This window comes from Phalacrocorax aristotelis, chromosome 3 (assembly GCF_949628215.1).
Source record: "Phalacrocorax aristotelis chromosome 3, bGulAri2.1, whole genome shotgun sequence".
Classification (NCBI taxonomy): Eukaryota; Metazoa; Chordata; class Aves; order Suliformes; family Phalacrocoracidae; genus Phalacrocorax; species Phalacrocorax aristotelis.
The window spans coordinates 29,285,259-29,305,558 of record NC_134278.1 but is presented as its reverse complement, the minus strand read 5'-3'; positions in this window follow the sequence as shown (position 1 = coordinate 29,305,558).

Sequence of the window (20,300 nt, the reverse complement as noted above, 5' to 3'; positions counted from 1 at the left end):
AAGAGTAGGCTCTACCAGCACAACCAAAGACACTGGTTATGCTGATGATATGTGTTGCAGGGCAGCCCAAATTGGTCTTGGTACCTCGGCTGTCCAGCTCAGGGGCTTACCAGTATGCTCTGCAGCTCCCTCCTGGTCCTCATGCACTGGACCTCTTTCCATTTGAAATCCAGGTACATATCAGGGAATGTGAAGACTGATGGTGTGTGCTTGGGTTTCAATCTGAGGTGGAGGTGGGCTGCACTTGGAAATATTCCTTGGTGCCAAATTTTAGATATAGCCTAAGTATGTGGTATCTCTAATGTTCCACAGCTAATCAAAACCAAAAATCTTCATTAGGAACACTAATAGGATGTGTTGCTCTGAAAGGGAAGCTAGCTTTAATCATACTATACTAAGAGATAAAGTTTCAGCTCGCAACATTCAGGTCTGATTCTCATTGCCATGAATGCCCTCTTTTTCACTAGTATAAAAGAATTCTTAAAGCAGAAATTGCCCCGTGCTGAGACCTCTTTCTTACCTGAAGAATGCAAAGGGATGTCAGTGTAAATAAGGTCTTATTCCACATGCAGACTACCAGGTAATTGACAGGCTATTCTCAGTCTCAGCATATGGTTACTGACACTATGTCTTACCCAGTTCTTTGAAAACAGATTCAATTATGCCCAGCTTTGCTGGGTCCATCATTCCTGCCTACCACCACCTTGTCTTGCGCAATGCCAGTTTCTGAAACTTAGGACAGAGTAATTTCTCTCACTCATCAGAAGGCTCTGTCATTTCTGCATCAGACTTGATCACCACTGAGATATTTCTCTCCCACTTTCAGCTCAGCGTCATTACCTACATGAGACCGAGTTGTTTATTCTGAGTGTATTTAATCAGGGCAGGCCCAACAGGTAGGCATAACATCCTCCCATATGCCATACGGAATTTTTACAGGGTATATATCCTGAATCCTACAGACTATCTCATCAGCTTTTCTTACCCATGGCAATCAAGATTTTTCTCAGTTTCATATTTGACAGTGGAATCAGAGGCTGTAGCAGCAGTGAGGGGGTGAATCTGCCCCCAGAAGCAATCTAAAGAGCCTGGGCCACAGGACAGGCGAGGTTCATTTGTAGTCCAAGAAAGCTGTGCTGTTATGTAGTGTATGTGCAGATTTCAGACTGGGCCCAAAGTCCCGTCACAGAAAGAAAAGCAGAACTGGCTAAATACAAAGGTTTTAAGAGACCTACATGTTAACATTTCTGGTTTTCCTGAATGGCACATCAAACCCAGTATTTCTGTTTCAGCTAGGATGTATATTTCAGAAAGATATCTAATCTTTATCTGAACACTTATCAAGCATCTAGGTAACTTATTCTGTTGGTTAGTGATGAATCACTGTAAAAATGCATGTTTCATTTCCAGTCTCAATTGACCTATGCTCCCTGTTCAGGCTCTAGGTCTCCAATGCCTTCAATAGATTAAACTTTCCTCCAGTGTTGGAAGTATCTGCATTTATACACTATGATCAGGTCACTTCTTAACCTTCTTTATTTATGCTAAATTGATTGAACTGGTTTAGTACCTCACTTTAAAGGCTTTTTTTCAGAACTTAAGTCATTCTTGTAGCTCTTTTTAAAGCCATTTCCAATATGACAGCCCTGCTTTAAAATGAGTTCATAAAACAGACCACAGTACAGGTCTCATTAATATCACTGAGAATCAAAAATACCACTGTACTTCCATTTTTTATTCCTTTCTATTTATCTAAGAATCACATATTCTTTCTTAGCCACTGCTTCACACAATGAGCCCAGTAAAATCTTGTGCCCTGTATTGATTTCTGCTGCCTAGGGGATGCTTTGGGCCAAAATCCATGTTGGATATAATCACATTTCACCATTGCAGAATACTTCAAAACCTTCAGCAGTCAACCTAAGTACATAACACTTTAAAATATGAACCTATTTTGTAGGTGACTGCCTGCACAAATACAAGGAATATTTACCATATGACTACACCAGTAATTTTTAAAAATGATAAATATATTTAAAACATTCAAAACGTGTGTAGGGTATTGAAGGAGTATCTTTTAAAACACCACTGAAAAAAAAGAAAAATCAGAAAGAATAATACTGCTTTTTTCCCCTGTTAAAGTATTGTCTGACTTCTTTGCATCATATTCAGCCATACTAGTTACACAATGGTATTAACCACACAGTTCACTGATCTGTGGGTGACTTAATAAGTCATATTTATATCACAATAATTAATTAAAATATGATGCATGACCAATGCCATGCTGTCACAAAGATACAGACACAGTCTCATAGTCCCAATTCTGTGAAATGTAACAACTTTCCTTTTTTCTCCTACTGTATGATTTGCAGTTTTCCTGTAAGTGTTCAGTGATTGGGCAAGATATTTCTTTATATCACAAAAAATTCTGTACCACCTCCCTGTAGCACCACTGGTGCTGTCTTGAAATTTGCCATCAGAAAATTATTTTAATTTTCCTTTTTTCATTTCATGCTTAGTTGGCAAGATCACTGGGTGCTGTATGGTGATACAATTCAGCTACTTAATTTGTCAAGCTGGAGTACCATCTGCCCTAATGCTTTGCCTTGCAAAGCTCTGGATGGATCAGAGGGCACTTCTCTCCTTTCTGGGCAAGCAGCAGTCACTGTCTGCACAATGCTGAGGAACTGGCACCTCAGGGAGGCAGTGTTGTGCAGGGACATCCAATCTAATTCTAAGTGAGTTAGTTCAAGAATTAGAGTCAATACATTTGTTGCACATGCAAGACTCAGAGGTATAATTTGCCACACTGCTGCAGCGAGACAGCATTTGAACTAACTTAAAGCTGGAATGGGCATGCCTATTATGGTCTTCATTGTAGCCATATCCCAATGACTCATTCTATTTCTTGATCCAGGTTAAGATTCAAGCTTAGGCAGGAGATGGACTTTTCAAGCTTTGCTGTCTGAATCAAGTTGCAGCATACTGCACTGTGATGACAGAAGGCTCAGGGGAGACTTTTATCACTCTCTACAACTACCTGAAGGGAGGTTGTAGTGAGGTGGGCGTTGGTCTCTTCTCCCAAGTAACAAGCGATAGGATGAGAGGAAGTGGCCTCAAGCTGCATCAGGGGAGGTTTAGATTGGATATTAGGAAAAAAGTCTTCACCGAAAGGGTTGTCAAGCATTGGAACAGGCTGCCCAGGAAACTGGTTGAGTCACCATCCTCAGAGGTATTTAATAGACGGATAGATGTGGTGCTCAGGGTGGTGGACTTGGCAGCACTAGGTTAATGGCCGACTTGATGATCTTAAAGGTCTTTGCCAATGTAAACAATCCTATGATTCTATCATTCTATGACCCTAGAATTTCTTTCAGATGTAGTCTTTCATATACATTTATAGTATCTTTTTGCTCAGCTTGAGTTAATATGGTGAAAAATATAAACAAAAATATGTTTGCTCTCACTGACATCATCCATTTGGGTCTGAATGCAATTCATTAAAGTTCTCATTTTTCTGCTGATAGCTCCAGTACCAGGGGAAAATATTATTTTTTTCATATCAATTCATGCTTTATTAGGTTATTTGACTTCTCTCTTATTTTTTAGTTCCTTTCACGAGGGATAATTTACAGGCTTCTCCCTACTCTTTTGTGAGAGACAGATTGATTTGTTTGCGTTCAGAAGGAAAGGCATAAGTAGGCTGTGCTTCTGGATTATCAGCAACACAGAAGAGAATATTTTGACAGATTACTTAAAAGTCACTAATGTTAGGGCAACAAAAAAGCGTTCCGTTTCAGATTTTCAACCATGTGAGATGGCAATGTATCCCTGAATGGCTGTAACCGTCAAGAGCAATAAAAATGCTTAGTAGCGTTCCTGTTTTCTTAATATTCAGAGCAAATTGTAAGACATGAAGGTAATGTCAGACAGAATGGCAACTAGCAAAAAGAATTTTAATTCTCTTTTTGCCACTGGCTGGGGAGGTATACGTGCTCCCAGTCACAAGGTGGGTAATGATCATACAGCTCCACAGTCTCGTCAACCACAGTTTAACTGCATCTGCCCATTGCATCAATACACTTGCATGCCATTTTGCCACTTTCAAGGACAAAGCAGCACCACAGACTGTTGCAATGCATGTTTATCGCAGGCACTCCGTACCCCTCTGATAAGGATAAGAATCTTAAAGGCAAATATTTGATCCACATGAAATCCAGAAAAATCATTGCATCTTACAGATAAAATGGAGCAGTGACTTAATGCAAATACCAAATGTGATGCCAGATTTCAACTCATCCATTCCCTGCTGCAATTACACTGACAACAGTAGCCCTATAGAGAGAAAACAGGGAGATGGATTTGACATGCAGAGAATTATTGAAATGGCCATGCAGAACTATGGAGTTACAAATATTACATTCTTACTGTACCACACTGCCAGCTAGTATTACTGTTGAAAGATTTATCCTTCACAATATTTGCAATGGAAGGAATAGACCTGTAATTGTACTAATCACAGAATCATAGAATGGGTTGGATTGGAAGGGACCTTTGAAGTTGTCTAGTCCAACCCCCCTGCAGTGAGCAGGGACATCTTCAACTAGATCAGGTTGCTCAGAGCCCTGTCCAGCCTGACCTTGAATGTTTCTAGTGAGGGGGCATCTACCACCTCTCTCTATGAAGATGTTCAAAGAAGAGGGCAATTTATTGTGGGCTATTTCAGATTCCTGTCCTTAGGATTTATTTTGTCAAGGGGAATTAAAGCTGCTGGTGATCTCATTTTTAGCTTTCATGTAAGTCTAAATAAATCAGAGAGTTCCTGGACATATGACAAGGTTTTGATGCCAAATCACCATTATTTTGTTTACATGGCAATGTTATAAAAGGTGGCGAGGCTTGTCCAGGTCACAGGTGTTGCAGAATTTTGTCTAATTAAAGGTCCATTTGCTAGGAATTTGAAATGAAGAACACGTTCTACCACACCAGCTTGACTTGTGTCTGAACCATATAATGAAAACCTCTTTCCATGATAGACCTCCTCTGTGAGTGGTATGTTTGTCTAAATATTAAAATTATTTTGGCAACCATTGCAATATATATATGATAGATATAAATGTAATATGTATTTAAAGTAATTATATACTTTGTGGGTATAAAATTATTGTTTCTAGAGAAATAAAATTAAAACTAAAATGTTCTCTCCAGCTCTAGCAGATGCATCTTATTTAACTTCCAAAACTCAGAAATAAAAAAGTGCATTTTGGAAATACTTTATTACTGACTCAGCCTGAAGATCCACTTCAAGAGTGGCTTGTGTCCCTAGTAATAATCCCATAACAACCCAGTCACATTTTATAAAGCTTTACTGAAGAATGATAATGTATCCATTACCATAAGGGCCAAAAATGTCATTCTTAACACAAAGGATTTAGAATTTGGTAGGTAGCATCCTAGGCCCTTTCAGCCAACCACTGATCCTGACGAGGAAGCAATAGGTGACCTCTGACTGCCTATTATGCATAATGTTATGATCCACAACCTCCGATGCACATCTGGGGTTAAAGCTGTATCTATGATATAATAGGTGAGTTTTCTCAGGAAAACAACCTCCCAGCATCTCAGATCTAATGCAGGCTGCCCAAACCTTACCTGCAAAACTGGTAGTCCCTCTAGTATTTATCAATAATACGCTTTCCTGGTAGAGCTTCCAGAGGACTATGGGCTCTCCTGTTTGGTGGTTGTTGTTTTTCAAGGTTGCAAGCTAATACGATAATGTTTTCTGTAAGTGTATTCATGTCAAAATAATGTATCAGAAAAAGAAATGCAGTTAGTGCTTTTCACGTAAAATACTGACAAGAATCATAGGCAGTACAGTACAAATTAGCCAGTCTTTCTTTGTGGAATCACATCAAATATTTACTCCATTTTACAAAAAAGACAACGCAAGATGTAAGGAAACAGGCTAGCTAATTAGGGTGGATTTTATAGGATTTCATTAAAATGCCATTTGAATGAATTGCAGTTGTTCTGTTGAAGAGTAAACTTTGGACCAGCTTTCTACAGAAAGGCAGAGAAAAACTTGATGTGGGGCTGTGTAGGGTTTACATGCCCAGGCGCTGGTGGGGGGCTGCAGGGGCGGCCTCTGTGAGGAGCAGCCGGGGCTGCCCCGTGCCGGGCATGGCCGGTTCCAGCCGGATCCAACCCACAGCCACGGTGGTGGTGCCTTGGGGAAATGTATTCAAGAAAGGATAAAATACCAGACAGAGAGATGATGAGGGAACAGAAAGAGTGAGCAAGGTCAGAGAAGGAGGAGCGGAGGAGGTGTCCAGGGGCTGGAGCAGAAATTCCCCTGCAGCCCATGGAGAACCCCATGCTGGAACAGGTGGATACCTCCTGAGGAAACTGTGGCTTATGGAGAGCCCATGATGGAGCAGGTGAAAAACATGAGAAAGAAGGAGTGGCAGAGGGGAACCGCTGGGTACTGACAGTATTTTTCCCTCTGGCCCCAGCACCACTCGGGAGTCAGGAGTGAAGGAGTGAAGCTAAGCCTGGAAAACAGAGAGGAAGAGAAGGTGTTGAGGTGTTGTTTTATGTTTTGTCTATTTTTTCTTACTACATGAATCTATTTTAATTGGTAATAAATTAATTTTTTTTTTCCCCAAGCTGAGTCTGTTTTGCCCATGCTGTTTATCGGTGAGTGATTTCAACCCACAAGAAAGCTTTTTTTCCATCTGTCTCTTTTTTCTTCAGATTCTGGTGTCAGAAAGGCATCACTTCTTTTAAGAGTTTAGACTGAAGCTGATCCCTGATTTTACCCATTTCCACTGCTCTATTATGACTGGCCCCTGGTTTTTTCCCTCAGTGATCATGCTGCAGCTCCTGCACAGCTTCTCAGCTTTTCTGGCCCTTCCATCACCTGTATTTGTATAATTTCCTCTGTTTTCATCCTGGTCGCATCACATCTTTTATCCTGTCCTTTAGATTAAGAAAAAAATTTAATTTGAAGACAACCTAGTTGTCATGGTGTGTGTTTTAGGTGAGGGAAGCCACTTACATCTAGAGTGCACTTATTTGGCTTTAGTCAGCAGTCTAGTTTATTCAGTTCAGATTCTTATTTTTTACTGGCTACACTGGAATGACAAAACATGTCAGTAATTTCCCCTCAGACCTTCTGTAAAAGCTTTCTGGCAACTAAGTATATGGCCATACATATCAAAACCCCCCAGGAACTTAGAGATATTTGTGATGGAAGCATTAAAAGATCAATAAACCAGGCCAGGTTCAAACTTCAGAACAGCACTTTATGAGACTGACATTCATCAACCCCGCACTTGCTGCCAAGTTCTTACTCATTATATGTCACTATCACTATGTATTCAAATAATTAGTCCTTAACAATCTTGCCCTAAACTCACCGTCAGTGTACAGTTCTGATGCTGTACATTCGGAGCTGCATGTGGAGCGGTAAGTAGGGCTGATGCTGTAGTTGGCAGTGAAGGTCACAGCCCGATGGCCTTAGCCTTCAACATTGGGGTGGCCAGGCTGGAGTGCTCTTCAGTGAAGAAGGCCAATACTGAAGTGGTGACTTCTTTCTTCCCCATTTTAGCTCTTTCGTTGTTCATGTTTTTCAGTTCCTTCCCCAAAGAAAAGGTGAGGATCTTAACTGCTTCCAACAAAGCTGATCATATTTTTCAGATAAGGACTTGTTTTGATTTTCATCCCACTCATTCTGCAAGAATACTCTGATTCTACCAGACCCCCTCCCTGCTTGCTCTACATCCTTTTTTCATCTTGCAGGTTTTACTACTTGAACATGTTCTGATGTTCACTGTGCTCTATTGTGCAATGAGGACCGAAGTCCTCATTTACCCCTTTTTTGGTCATGCGTCATTTACATATTTAGGCCTAGTTTACTCTTAGGAGCATTACTGTATCATAAATTCTTATACTCTGTTTCCTGTTATGCTATTTGTGGGTTCAAGGTAAGTAATGCCAATTATATCTTACTTAGCATGCTTCTGCTCCTCTGGCTGCAACACTCCCCTCGTTAGGCTATAAGCTCTCAATCTCAATTTCAGCTTTCAATCGGCATTTTTGGTCAATCGACAGTTCTGAATTGAATCTACAATGATGAATCTACAATGAATGACAATACATTGGGATAAGAAAAGAATACTCTAGGAAGCCCTCTTCTTAAGCCTCCTAAAATCATTAGATTTTTGATTCAAAAGAAAGGATATCTTGTACAAAAATATGCTGAAATAGTAAAAGTAAGTCTAAGAATGATTACTATTAATAAATATATGATCTATATGTATAAAAGTCTACTTGTTATGCATTTTTGAATTTAGCATTATATCAGTCCTACAAATTAACATTATTTTGCTAATACAGAAAATCAGTAGTTAATTACCAATCATCAGTAGTGAGATTAGTAACACTGTTATCATCAGTAAAAATAAACTTTGATACTAACATGATTAGAGCAAAGTTCATGAATAAAAAATCTGGTAATGCAATAGACAGAGTTTCTGGGAAATGCTGATACTGCTTCTTGTGCTTTATGGTTTTGCTTGTACATTTAATTTTTTCTCACGGGACAGAAGTAGAACAGAACTGCAATGAGTTGCACTATAGTCTGAAAACTCAAGTCCAATCATCAAAGGGGATTCACTGTGAACAAAAGTTCAGTGATGGTTTGAGACCTTTGTGGTGTTCTGCGGCATGGCTTCATACGTCTTAATTTTCTCCAAAATGCACATTTCATGGTTAAGCTGTTTTCTGTAGCCATGAATTTTTCATGGCTACATTTTTCTTTAATGTATGTTAATATCCTGCTTCAGAATAGTGCAGCTGATTCTTCAAGGCATCAAATTTTAGACAAGGCTAGTTAGTATTGTAGCTGAGCTTTGCAGGTAGTTCTTTGATGGTAATCATTCCCCCATTAAGTGGTGTTTAATGTGATGTATGGTTCTTGCACACACCTTTCACTTCACATCATAGAATGGAGAACAGAGAGTAAGGCACACAAAATGTGGTCAGTGAATATAATCGGGGCTGAAACTTACATAATTTATAGCTTTGTCATGTTAAACACTCTGCGTTATTGAAACTATTTTCCAGTAATGTGCTTTGGAAATGGCATGTATCATAAGCACAGGTGAAGAAAAGGATTCCTCAATTGTAAGAAGCTAATAAGGACACGACAAAAACCCCAACAATAATAATGTAGCTACAGAGAGGTACCACGAAACCTCTGTGGCGTGACCCCAAAGAAAGGAGACACATTGTTAATGAAAATATATTGATAATTCAGCCATCTTAGTAGCAACCTGTGCTGGGAAGAGGAGGAAACACCTAGATATATTCTGAGTTATGGGCTTCCAGAGTACATGCATAACTTAGCAAAAAGATGCAAGCTTCAGTACTAACAGAGCACAGTAAAGAATATCATACAGAGGACTATGTTCTTCATAAAACTCTTAAGAACAGAAAAAACTAGGACCAGCAAAAGCCACAGTAGACTTGTCATTTGTCAGCTAGTTAAGCTGCCTCTTGCTACAGACCATAACTAGCTTGTCATACCATGCTTAGACTTTTTTCTCAAGATGGATCAGTTCTTAGTGATGCTCAACTGTGATTTAATTTTCACTGAACAGCACTATTTTTTAAAACAAGCATGTCAATGGAAAGAACTAAAAAGGAGAATTTGGGAAGGGTTGTGAAAAAGATCTTTTCCTTCAATTTCTCCTTGTATTTAGTGCAAGATATAGGGTATTTTTTCCCAATTTCTTTTAGCTTTGCCAATTTATCCCAGACCTGAAGACTCACAGATGCTGAGAGGCAGCAAGGCAGGGTTGAATATAATTTCTTTTAAAATGTAGCTGTGTGTAGTGTCATATATCTTTTATAGAATAACCTGTAGGAGAGAAGTACCCACCCAAGGAGACATGCATTTTACCCTTCCTTCATCTCAGGGGCAAACATTTCACATCTCTCAAGAACAAGCCCTAAATAACCTAAATTGGTTAATTTTCATCTTTCCTGTTCGAGTTATACCACTAAGGAGCAGGGAAGAGCAGATTCATGAGTCAAAGGACTGAGAAAGGTCAAGTGAGGAGAATATTATCTCTATCCCTGTTATTGGGACAACCAGTCTGGAGAGGGGAATTCTGCATTCCTGCCTCTGCTCCAGAAATGTTTCCACTGTTTATTATTCAGTGATTAATATACAGAAATGTTGAGTAAAAATGGGTAGAATTACATCTTTCCCTCACAGGTGCCATAACATTTCCATGCTTTGTTGCAAAATTAATTCACATCAGCAGAAGCAGTACAGAACAAATATCCATCAATACCACTGCTAGCTGTGTTTTTTAGAAAAGTTGGTGCAACATCTTGAAATGTCTTGAGGTGTGCTATGCATATCATGAGCACCTTTATTGCATTATGGGAGCTAGGTAGAAGTATTGATTTCCTTGCTTTCAAAATCAAGTTTACACAAAACCCATGTTATTAGGATATTTGTCTGGGACAGTCATCATAAATCAGTAACACTACAGGCATCACTAGTTTCAGCTCAAACAGAAAAGCATTTGTCCAGCCTATGCATTAGATGCATTCTGACAAATAGATTTTCAGAATGGCATCTTTTTTTTATGCTTTAAACTATTCTTACAGTATAATCAGACATATGACACACTTTCTATTGCATAACTATCCCCAACTAAAATCCGTTATGGTCCTCAGACAGACAGAGTAGCAGAATATGGTACCCAAATCTATCTATCTATGTGAGATTTATCAGATCCTAATTCATCCAAACCCCCTTCTAACTATGTATGACGTATGCAGGATAGGACACAGAGAGCAAAGCATTCAGTGGAAGTTTCCAACAGTGCTGCAGTCACTTGTAGTGTATTTGGACAGGGAATAGTATGCTAATCTGAAGACCTCTCATTGCTGATGACCTTTAAATGGATCAGACTTGACTAACATTTACCAACCACAAATGATAAATCAAGGGATGAGCCAAATCTTAGTACATATAGCAGAGCCCTCCTGCCTGGCTTCCTTTTAATTTGGGGAGGTCCACATACTGCTGCAGCCATCTCTTTGCACAGGCAGAATATTAGTCTGACACCATAACAAGATAATGTTATTATACTTCACTCTCATGTATTTTATGCTCTGAGATTTTTGGCCATGTCAGCAACAAGGGACTAAGAACTGTTCTGTCTCCATCATGATTCTATGCCTTTCTTTTTGTTGAGAAACAGAAGTCTCTCCATGATATTAAACACTGATAGAGCCATGTGTATGATCATGTTTCCTCACATAGTTCCCACAGTTTCATATTGATAATGTATAGAGCCAGAAAGATTTATGGGTCATTACACCTCGCTCTTGCGAGCTGAATTTGATCAAAACATTTTTTCTAGAAAGGCAAACCTTTGATTTGAAGACAAGAAATGGAGAACCACTTACCCTGGTATTCTGTATAAGCAGCTTTGCACCCTCGCTATTCAAAGCATGTTTCTTAATTTCAAATTTAATTTTTTCTGCCTTCAGCTACTAGAATTTGGTTCTTGTTAAGCTTTTTCCTCAAAGACTGCTAAGATTTCAGAACCTGGCCGTCTCTCTTTGCAAAGGTACATGCAGCATGTAATGGAGTCATCTCATTTTCCAGTTCTTCTCTGACCCAGACAAACAGAGGTTTTAAAGCATCATGCTTTAAGACCATTTCCACGTGTCTAAAGTATGACTTTCTCTTTTTTTTTTTTTTTGTCACAGCTTCTGTTTTTTAGCATACTTTTAAGAATGGATGTGTTTGACAATGTATGTACTGCTCTGACATTAGCTGCACTCGTATAGAGCAGTAAAGTTCTTGAACCCCAGTATTCTATTTTTATTTTAAATTAGTGCAACTACCCTTTATTTTTGACAAAGCTCTATGCTGATAACACACACCAAGTTATATGGTCACGGTCTATACATCCTATGAACTGTTGTTCCTAGATATGTTACTGCACATATGGCAATGTTAAAACACACCTTAAGCAGCTACCAAATGGTCCATATCAGCAGATACATTCTGTGTATCGGTCCTTTTTCCAATATCATGTATCATTCCTCCATTTTTATACCACTTTCTTATGTTTACCAGAAGTTATTTAATATTTTTTCAATATTTCAGAAGATTGTTGAAAATATTGGGTCTTTTATCAATCCCAATAGAACTGAAATACCAACAATCTCACTTGAGGGCAAGTCCCTGTTAACACATTATTTTCTCAATCAGCCCTTCCAATATCCTGTTGGTGCTGTATGGTTCAGGTTTGTGGGGTTGTGGGTTTTTGTTGTTTTTTTGGGTTTGGTTTTTTTGTGTGTGTGTGAAGGTGTTTTGGTTTAGTTGTTTTTGTTTTTTTTTTTAATCAGGATGCTGTGCAGGACTAAGCTGAACTGAAATATAAAGTGGAATACTGCCAAATAATTTCAACTGCATAGATGGCTTGGCCAAGGTAGACCTATATTGCTGCAAATGAGCAGAATGGCTATCATCAGCTTAGTTGCAATTCAAAGGAAGAACTTGAGTGTGATGCTGGGTAGAGATAATTATTCCTATGCAGGCTTAACTGCTGCTGTCATGTTCCATTAAAGTGTGCAAGATAGGTTTTCTCTGTGTCTGTCTATTATGAAAATAACATTCAGGAGAAAATGGTGAATGTACAGCTGGTAATGAATGCAAGCTTCTGTGATGTCTTGCAGTTACAAGGCCTGTGTTGTGTTAACGTAGTATTTGTATGCCTTTGCCAAAATTATTTTGGAAAGTCAAGAGAATCATTCAAAATAAAGAAAAGCAGCAACATTTGTATCCAAGTTACTAATATTTTTTGCAGAAACAAGATGTAATGCATTAGCAGTCTGTGCAGAAATGATGTAACAGAAAATAATTCTACACATTAATGACAGCTAAGCCAACCCTTCTTTCAACTTAATGTTTCCTTTGTGTTACCTTGGCTAATTCTAGAACAGCTAGTAGGCCTTGTGATTAGAGTCTGCCAGACATAAAATGTAAACTGTGAGATGTTTATATATTACTAATTTATTTCAAATTCTTCCCTGGCACTCACCATTACAGTACCATATGACCTTCAGGTATTGCTTCAGATTAATAGAGAACAGTCAAGGTACATTTCATATTAAGACACCTTCAGACATGATATCTTCTTTACAATATGTAGATGGGTTTTTATTATGTTCTAGATATTGCCCAGAATTCTGAAGAGTGATTTAGCATACTGAGACCATTACACTGAATAGAAAGAGTGAACAAAGACCAGTGTCTCTGTTCAGCAGAGAGACAAAGGACAGGGACATCATGATACTATCCCAGAATATTAATTAAAAAATTTGAAATAACTAGAAGCACACTCATTTCACCAGTCATACTGGTTAAATGCTTTTCCACAAAAGTAGAAAAGGATGCGGACCCTGAGCTCCACCTCTTCACAGCAACATGCAGCGTGCAATGGTGCAGCAACCACAGCATCTTGGTATCCTGATGGAAAAGGGAGCTAATCTAAAAACACTCCACAGCTGTTCTTAGGGAACTCTGACCACAGCATTTCCAAAACAACAAATACTCATATTTTCTATTGAATGGAAAAGTATTGACAATGGCAGACAGCATGCCTCAAACTGTACTCAAAAGGAAATTCACATATATGCTGCAGCCTGTGATTCAGTGACATTTTATAGTTCCATTCTGGAAGTAGGAAAGGGGTCCAAATAATATTCATCTCTTCTAATAGTTGCAAAATGTGACCATAATGTCTTGAATTCTTGGATATCTTGAATATCTTGGTCTATGAATTAAAAACAAATATAATCTTGTCAGACTCAGCTATGTCTTGATAGAAATTTTCATCCCTTTTCATTAGAAATCAACTAAAACTGTCACTGCCTTGGTAATCCCAAGAAAAGAAAGTAATATAATCATAGAAATGTTGGTTGGAAGGTCATCTAGTTCAGCCGCCCATTTGAAAAGTCACTGCTGGACCAGGAAAGAGAGAGGCGCTGTGTTGAGCAGGGGCCTGAACCTGTGGCCCAGCAGCACAAATAGCAAGGATCACTGAGGTGACTGGAAGCAGACTATAAATGAACACTGGTGCCAGTGAGGCACAAAATGGGCACAAAATGCCAGCCTCCTGAGCACCTTCAGTCATTCTTTGGACTGTGACCTCCTCAGCAGACAGTGAGGATCGTATCTTCTTTGAGATCAACTCAATCTTCACAAAAACCTCTAGAAGGACGAAGAGACAGTTCAGGTAAAATAGATTTCAGTCCATCTTGGATACCCACATTTAGATGCGCTATTAGTTTTGGTACTTACTTGCACAGAAGAAAGCTTACAGTCATAAAAACCAAAATTACTCCTCTTGAAACCATCTAGCATACATTCCCTACTGAAATAATTAATTTGATATGATAGAGGAAAACTGCATTTTGATATTCAACTCTGGTATGTTAGAAAGTGACAACACGGTTCTCCCCCAGAGATACAGAGTTGATTACTGCACTGTTTAACAGATTTAACATTTAAGAAGTTTAATTATTATTTCAAATTCCACAGTTACTGAAATTAATGTGAAGCAATCATGATGCATTAATTCTGGAGCCCCAGAGCATGGGACCCTGCCCTAGCAATTAATGCACTGAATAGGAAAGGCCTTATTTAATGGTTCCGTCTAGTACATTAATATAAATACAAATAATAATTTTAACATGCTTTGTTAGATAGAGCTTTATACTATCCCCTGTGTTATACCGCTGATTTCAGAGATTATTGAGCTAAATCTTCCCTGGCTTGTGCACATTTTTTTCTTGTATTAACCCAAAGGGCTCAAAGGGGGAAAAGAAAATAATCCAGATTTATTCAGGTGCAGAGGGAAAGCCCACTGTGCAAATAATGTCACAAGATGAGCATATCTGGTAGGCCTTACTCCATTACACTGCTGCATTTAATTTGAGATTCTACATTAGACATGTTTTTGCTAATTATCACAATAACCACAAATATAGTAGGGAGATCTGAAAATCTGACAGTATATGACCGAATGTCCTAAAAAGAGAATCATAGCCCAAAAAAACCCGAATTTGAAACGAGGGCTATGAAGCACACATTTAATGTTAAAATTATGTCCAAGTATTAAACTAATTCTACTGTTGTTTCTATTCCTACCTAGCAACAATTAGCTGTACATTAAAAAGCACAGAGTTCAGACCATTGCTGCTAAAAACCATTGGCGGCACCCATGTTTTCAGTCAGTTCAGTAACCTAGTAATTTCTACAGCTGCTTCTGTTTATAAAATGCAGGTCTGAAGTCAACCTGAGTATTTTAGCAAAAGCATTCAAATGTCAGTGCTCACAATGATCAAATACCAAATTTTGACAGAATGCTCACAGATACAGGTATCTCTACAAATATAACAGCACAAATAGCTGTTTTAAGAATTACATTATGCCCGTAGATAGTGAAAAGAGCAAATATAATGAGCTTTTCAAGAATGGTCATTTTTAATGCCATATGGAAACAATGCAGAATTTAAGGAGTAAGCGTTTTCCTCCATTTTGCATAGCATATATGGGATTATAATAATTAATTCAAATAATTCAAAGTTATCTACTTTTCTCTGCAAAACACCAGACAGAACAATACTGAAAATTTTTAAAAGCACTGAGCTTTGTGCCACAATATGAAAGGTATTCCATACAGAATATTTTCTATGTGCTTTCTGTGTAAAAATGATTATTGATTATTTGCAAGGTCTAAGCAACTGGGGGAGTCCCACATTGAAGGTCATACAGCAAATTGTACAGACATGATGACAAGTAGACAGACTGAAAGAAAGGATATCTATCCACATATTCATCCAGAATTGGACAGCAGAAACAAAACAATCCAGAATATGAAGCTATATGATAAGAAGGATTAAAATCACGATTTCTGCCCTTACGTGCTAAAAAGATTCTGATAGCTTATGATTAGACATCACAGCCAGGTACAGGTATCATCAGATCAGTAATTCAATAAAGCAGTAAAAATTCAACGACAGAGTAGTTACCTTTTGACCGTTACTCTCAATTAAAGCTCTAACTCTCTATTTAGATGACAGCTACTAATGTGTCATTTAAAACTAACAGCTTAGCCAGTGTTTCTCAATTATTCAGAGATTTATGTTCCCCAAAGGTGCTACTAATACGGGAAAAAAAATTATCTTTGGGTACATTATCAGTACTGTTGAAAGCATAATCATATTGAAGAACTCTGAGAACAAAAGCTTGGTGTGTTTTATTATGTCAGTAAGATGGTCAGTATTTCTTATCTTACTCTCCTTGTGCACTTAAAACAGCTGCAGGAAAAGGAGGTACACAAGACAACAATAAACAGGTAGCTGTGCCACTTTGTCAGGAGAAACACCTTTAAATCTCGTTGTCTTCAGAAGGAAATTTGTACATAGAGGTTCTGTATAAAATCAAGAGTCAAAATTATAAATTACTATTTTTAGTCCAGCAGCTAGCTCTAAAGATATCCATTCTATCATTTCCTGGCAAATTACGGCTTATTTAACACTGGTTAGAAAAGAAGGACAAGAGGACAATTTAAAGAGGTGAGCCTTTTTTATAGATTACTTCAGTCTTCAATGTAGATGAAGATATTTCCAGAATATATATTTATGAAGTGGTTAACTTAAAGCTGTAATCCTCTGTCATTTCATGGTAGAACTGATAGGAAAGTTAAAACTTAACAGAGTTTAATAAAGCAAAATTCTCTTAGGTCATGCCTAAGTTTTCCAGGTTAATTAACAAGTTTTAGCAATATGTTGACAAATATAGGCACAGGATTTTATATTACTCTCTGTTTAACAAAAGGAAATAAACAGATTTCAGTAAACTTTACACATACCTATTTTTAGAAAAGAGCGAGCTTTAAATTGTGGAAGTAATTGACTTTTTGGCAACTTATACTCCGTAGTTGACATATGGAGAGCTATATATTAGAAAAAAGTTACTTGCATTTTTTGCTTACCATAATAGGTTTGTGCCAGATTGTCTTGCGTTAAATTAGAGTAAGATATTTTATCTCTCTGGGCCTTGAAGTGCCTCTGGGGTAGCCCTCGACACCTACTGGTTTAGTGCTACAATGCCTAATTTCTATCTGGTGAGACTCAGAGCTTAAAAAGCAGATAATTAACTGCAGTAGGATTTGGGGTCACAGTTCAAGACACTTCTCATCAGTCATATTGCCTGTACAGCTATAGCTCCACTTCTGTTCCTACCTTGAACAAATATTACTTCTGAAGATAAGCAGCATTTATCTCACATTAAAGCAGCATTTATCTCTAAGTGCATTTAAGCCTCACCCGTGAAATATGAGGTCTAGGACACAATTTCTGCTACCAGGCAAACGTATAGTTCTCCTATCTCTTGTAGTCTTTGTAGAAACATCATTAAAAAGGGTCTAATTTACTACCAAATCTATGTCTTCCAACAGATCCTGTTTACCTTGACCTTGCTTGTCAGGCCAGGCCAGACCATAAAATTAATTTTGTTTGGTACATCTTAACATGGGAAGAAACACTAAGTAAAAGAAAGGACTGTTTATGGTAAGGCTTTCAAAACTGTCTCCCATAAGATCCTTATGGAGAAGCTGATGAAATATGTGCTGGATGAGCAGACAGTGAGGTGGATTGAAAACTGTGTGACTAGACAGGCTGAGAGGGTGGTGATCAGTTGGGGGCCAATAACTACTAGTGTACCCCAGAGGTCAATACTGGGTTAAATCCTCTTTAACATCTTCATTAATGATCTGGCTGATGGGACATCAGCAAGTTTGCAGATGACACCTGAGTGGGAGGCATGACTAATATGCCAGAGGGCCATGCTGTCATTCAGAGGGCTGGAGAAATGTTTGACAGGAATCTCATGAAGTTCAACAGGCGAAGTGCTAAGTCCTGCACCTTGGGAGGAACAGCCCCATGCATGAGTATATGCTGGGAGTTGACCAGCTGGAAAGCAGCTTGGCAGAAAAGGATTTGGGGATCTCGGTGGACACCAAGTTAACCATGAGCCAGCAATGTGTCCTTACAGCAAAGAAGGCTAAATGAATCCTCTGCTGCATTAGGAGGAGTGTTCCTAGCGCACTGAGGGAGGGGATCTTTCCCCTCTATTCAGCCATGGTGAGGCCACACCTGGAGTACCACATCCAGTTCTGGGGTCCCGAGTCCAAGAGTGATATAGACATACTGGAGAAAGTTTACTGAGGGTCCACAAGGGTAATTAAGGGACTGGAGCACCTCTAATATGAGGAAAGGCTGAGAGATCTGGGACTGTTCAGCATAGAAAAGAGAAGGCTTGGGGAGAATCTCATCAATGTATGTAAATACCTGAAGGGAGCGTGTACAGAAGACAGAGCCAGGCTCTTTTCAGTGGTGCCCAGGGACAGTACAAGAGGCAGTGGGCACAAACTGAAACACAGGAGGTCCCATCTGAATATCAGGAAACACTTTTTCACTGTGAGGGTAGCTAAGTAGTGGAATAGGTTGTCCAGAGAGGCTGTGGAGCCTCCATCCTTGGAGATATTCAAAAGCCATCTGGACATGGTCCTTGGCAACCTGTTATAGGTGGCCCTGCTTGAGAAGGGGGGTAGGACCAGATGACCTCCAGAGGTCCTGTCCAACCTGTGCCATTCACTGATTCTATGACAAAACTTTTTTACATGCAAAAATCTTCCAGAAATTAATTAATAAGAAACTATCATGACACATATCCTTACTCTATTGCATTGCTAAGCAATTTCTGCTTTCCCAACCTGAAAATAAAAGCAAAGTGGGAAGGGAAGGGAAAGGAAGGGAAGGGAAAGGAAGGGAAGGGAAGGGAAGGGAAGGGAAGGGAAGGGAAGGGAAGGGAAGGGAAGGGAAGGGAAGGGAAGAAGAATTTACAATAATTCCCAAACTTCTATTTATTTCTTAGTGAAGTATCACTTGCCTTTTGCAGCAATGCATGGCTTCCCCTAAGAGCTGGATGTTTTCTTAGGAAAGCTTATGATAACTAGGTGAGTTTTGGGAACAAGGCCCCCAGACTGCAAGATTCTGTTTCAATTTTGTATATGTATTTTTCTATATTTGCTTTTTGCAGACTAAGAAAATCTGTGAAATAATAGTTTTCTCCTCCTGTTTTATAAATAATTGCTTACAAATATTGCTTTTTCTTTTTTTTTCCAGATTTCAGAGGAAGAGCCAAAAATCCAGTTTAATTATAGAGTATATATTTTGTGATGTTTCCCTTAGCAATTTTTCTTCAAACATGAAAGATGAATATGGTTTCTCTTCATTCTGGGAGGAGAAAACAGTAGAATTCATATACTGTCCTCTATGCATTCCATCTAATTGGGTTGGGACTAGAGAAATGAGTGCTCTGCTCAGGTACAGCAGGGAGCAGAGCAATGAATCATAGCTGTGGGAAATGAAGTTCTATGATGCCTTTTCTTGTGACCCAACATTGGCCAAAACTTTTTAAAACAAAGCTATAAGTCCTCTAAGTAACACTTAGGGCTTGATCTAAGAACAGAATGACATTGAACTTACGTTTTTTCTTTTTTTTTTTTTCTTTTTTTTTTTTTTCTGATTAATGTCTGTCTTCAGTTAAGATATATGTCACCTGCTCACATGGAAGGAAATCTGCTGAAACAGCTTATGGCTTTGAAGGGTATTCTTTGTCTGTTCTGCCAATCAGGATAGAAACAGTAGTGAGAGAAAGGGATAAGAAGAGTAAATTGAGAGTTTCTCTCTACTTATCTTTCTTGCAAGTTTTTAATGACATTTCCCTTCTAATGAGTGCAAATTGACAAAACACACTTTGACTTTGCCCACCACACAATTCACTTGCAAGTATCTGGCACAAAGTAGCAAATGGATTTTACAAAAGGCAGAAACACAGTTTTTGTAGTTGGTCCATTTGCATTTGTTTTTTACCTGACAGAATGAAAGACCTATTAGTCTGAATGACTGAACCTGCATAAAAATAGAAAGATACCAAATGCTAGTATATAAATATCATGGTTCCGGGACTACTTCAGTGACTGAGCTCACACAGGAAGTTTGAACAGTTCAGTCCTCATAGCAAAAGAACCATACGCCTGAAATCTCCGGACTGGTAGCAAATTCCAAAATGATTTGCTTTACTAGAGCACCTCCAAATAGGTGCAGATCAGAGGAGACTAGAGCATTCT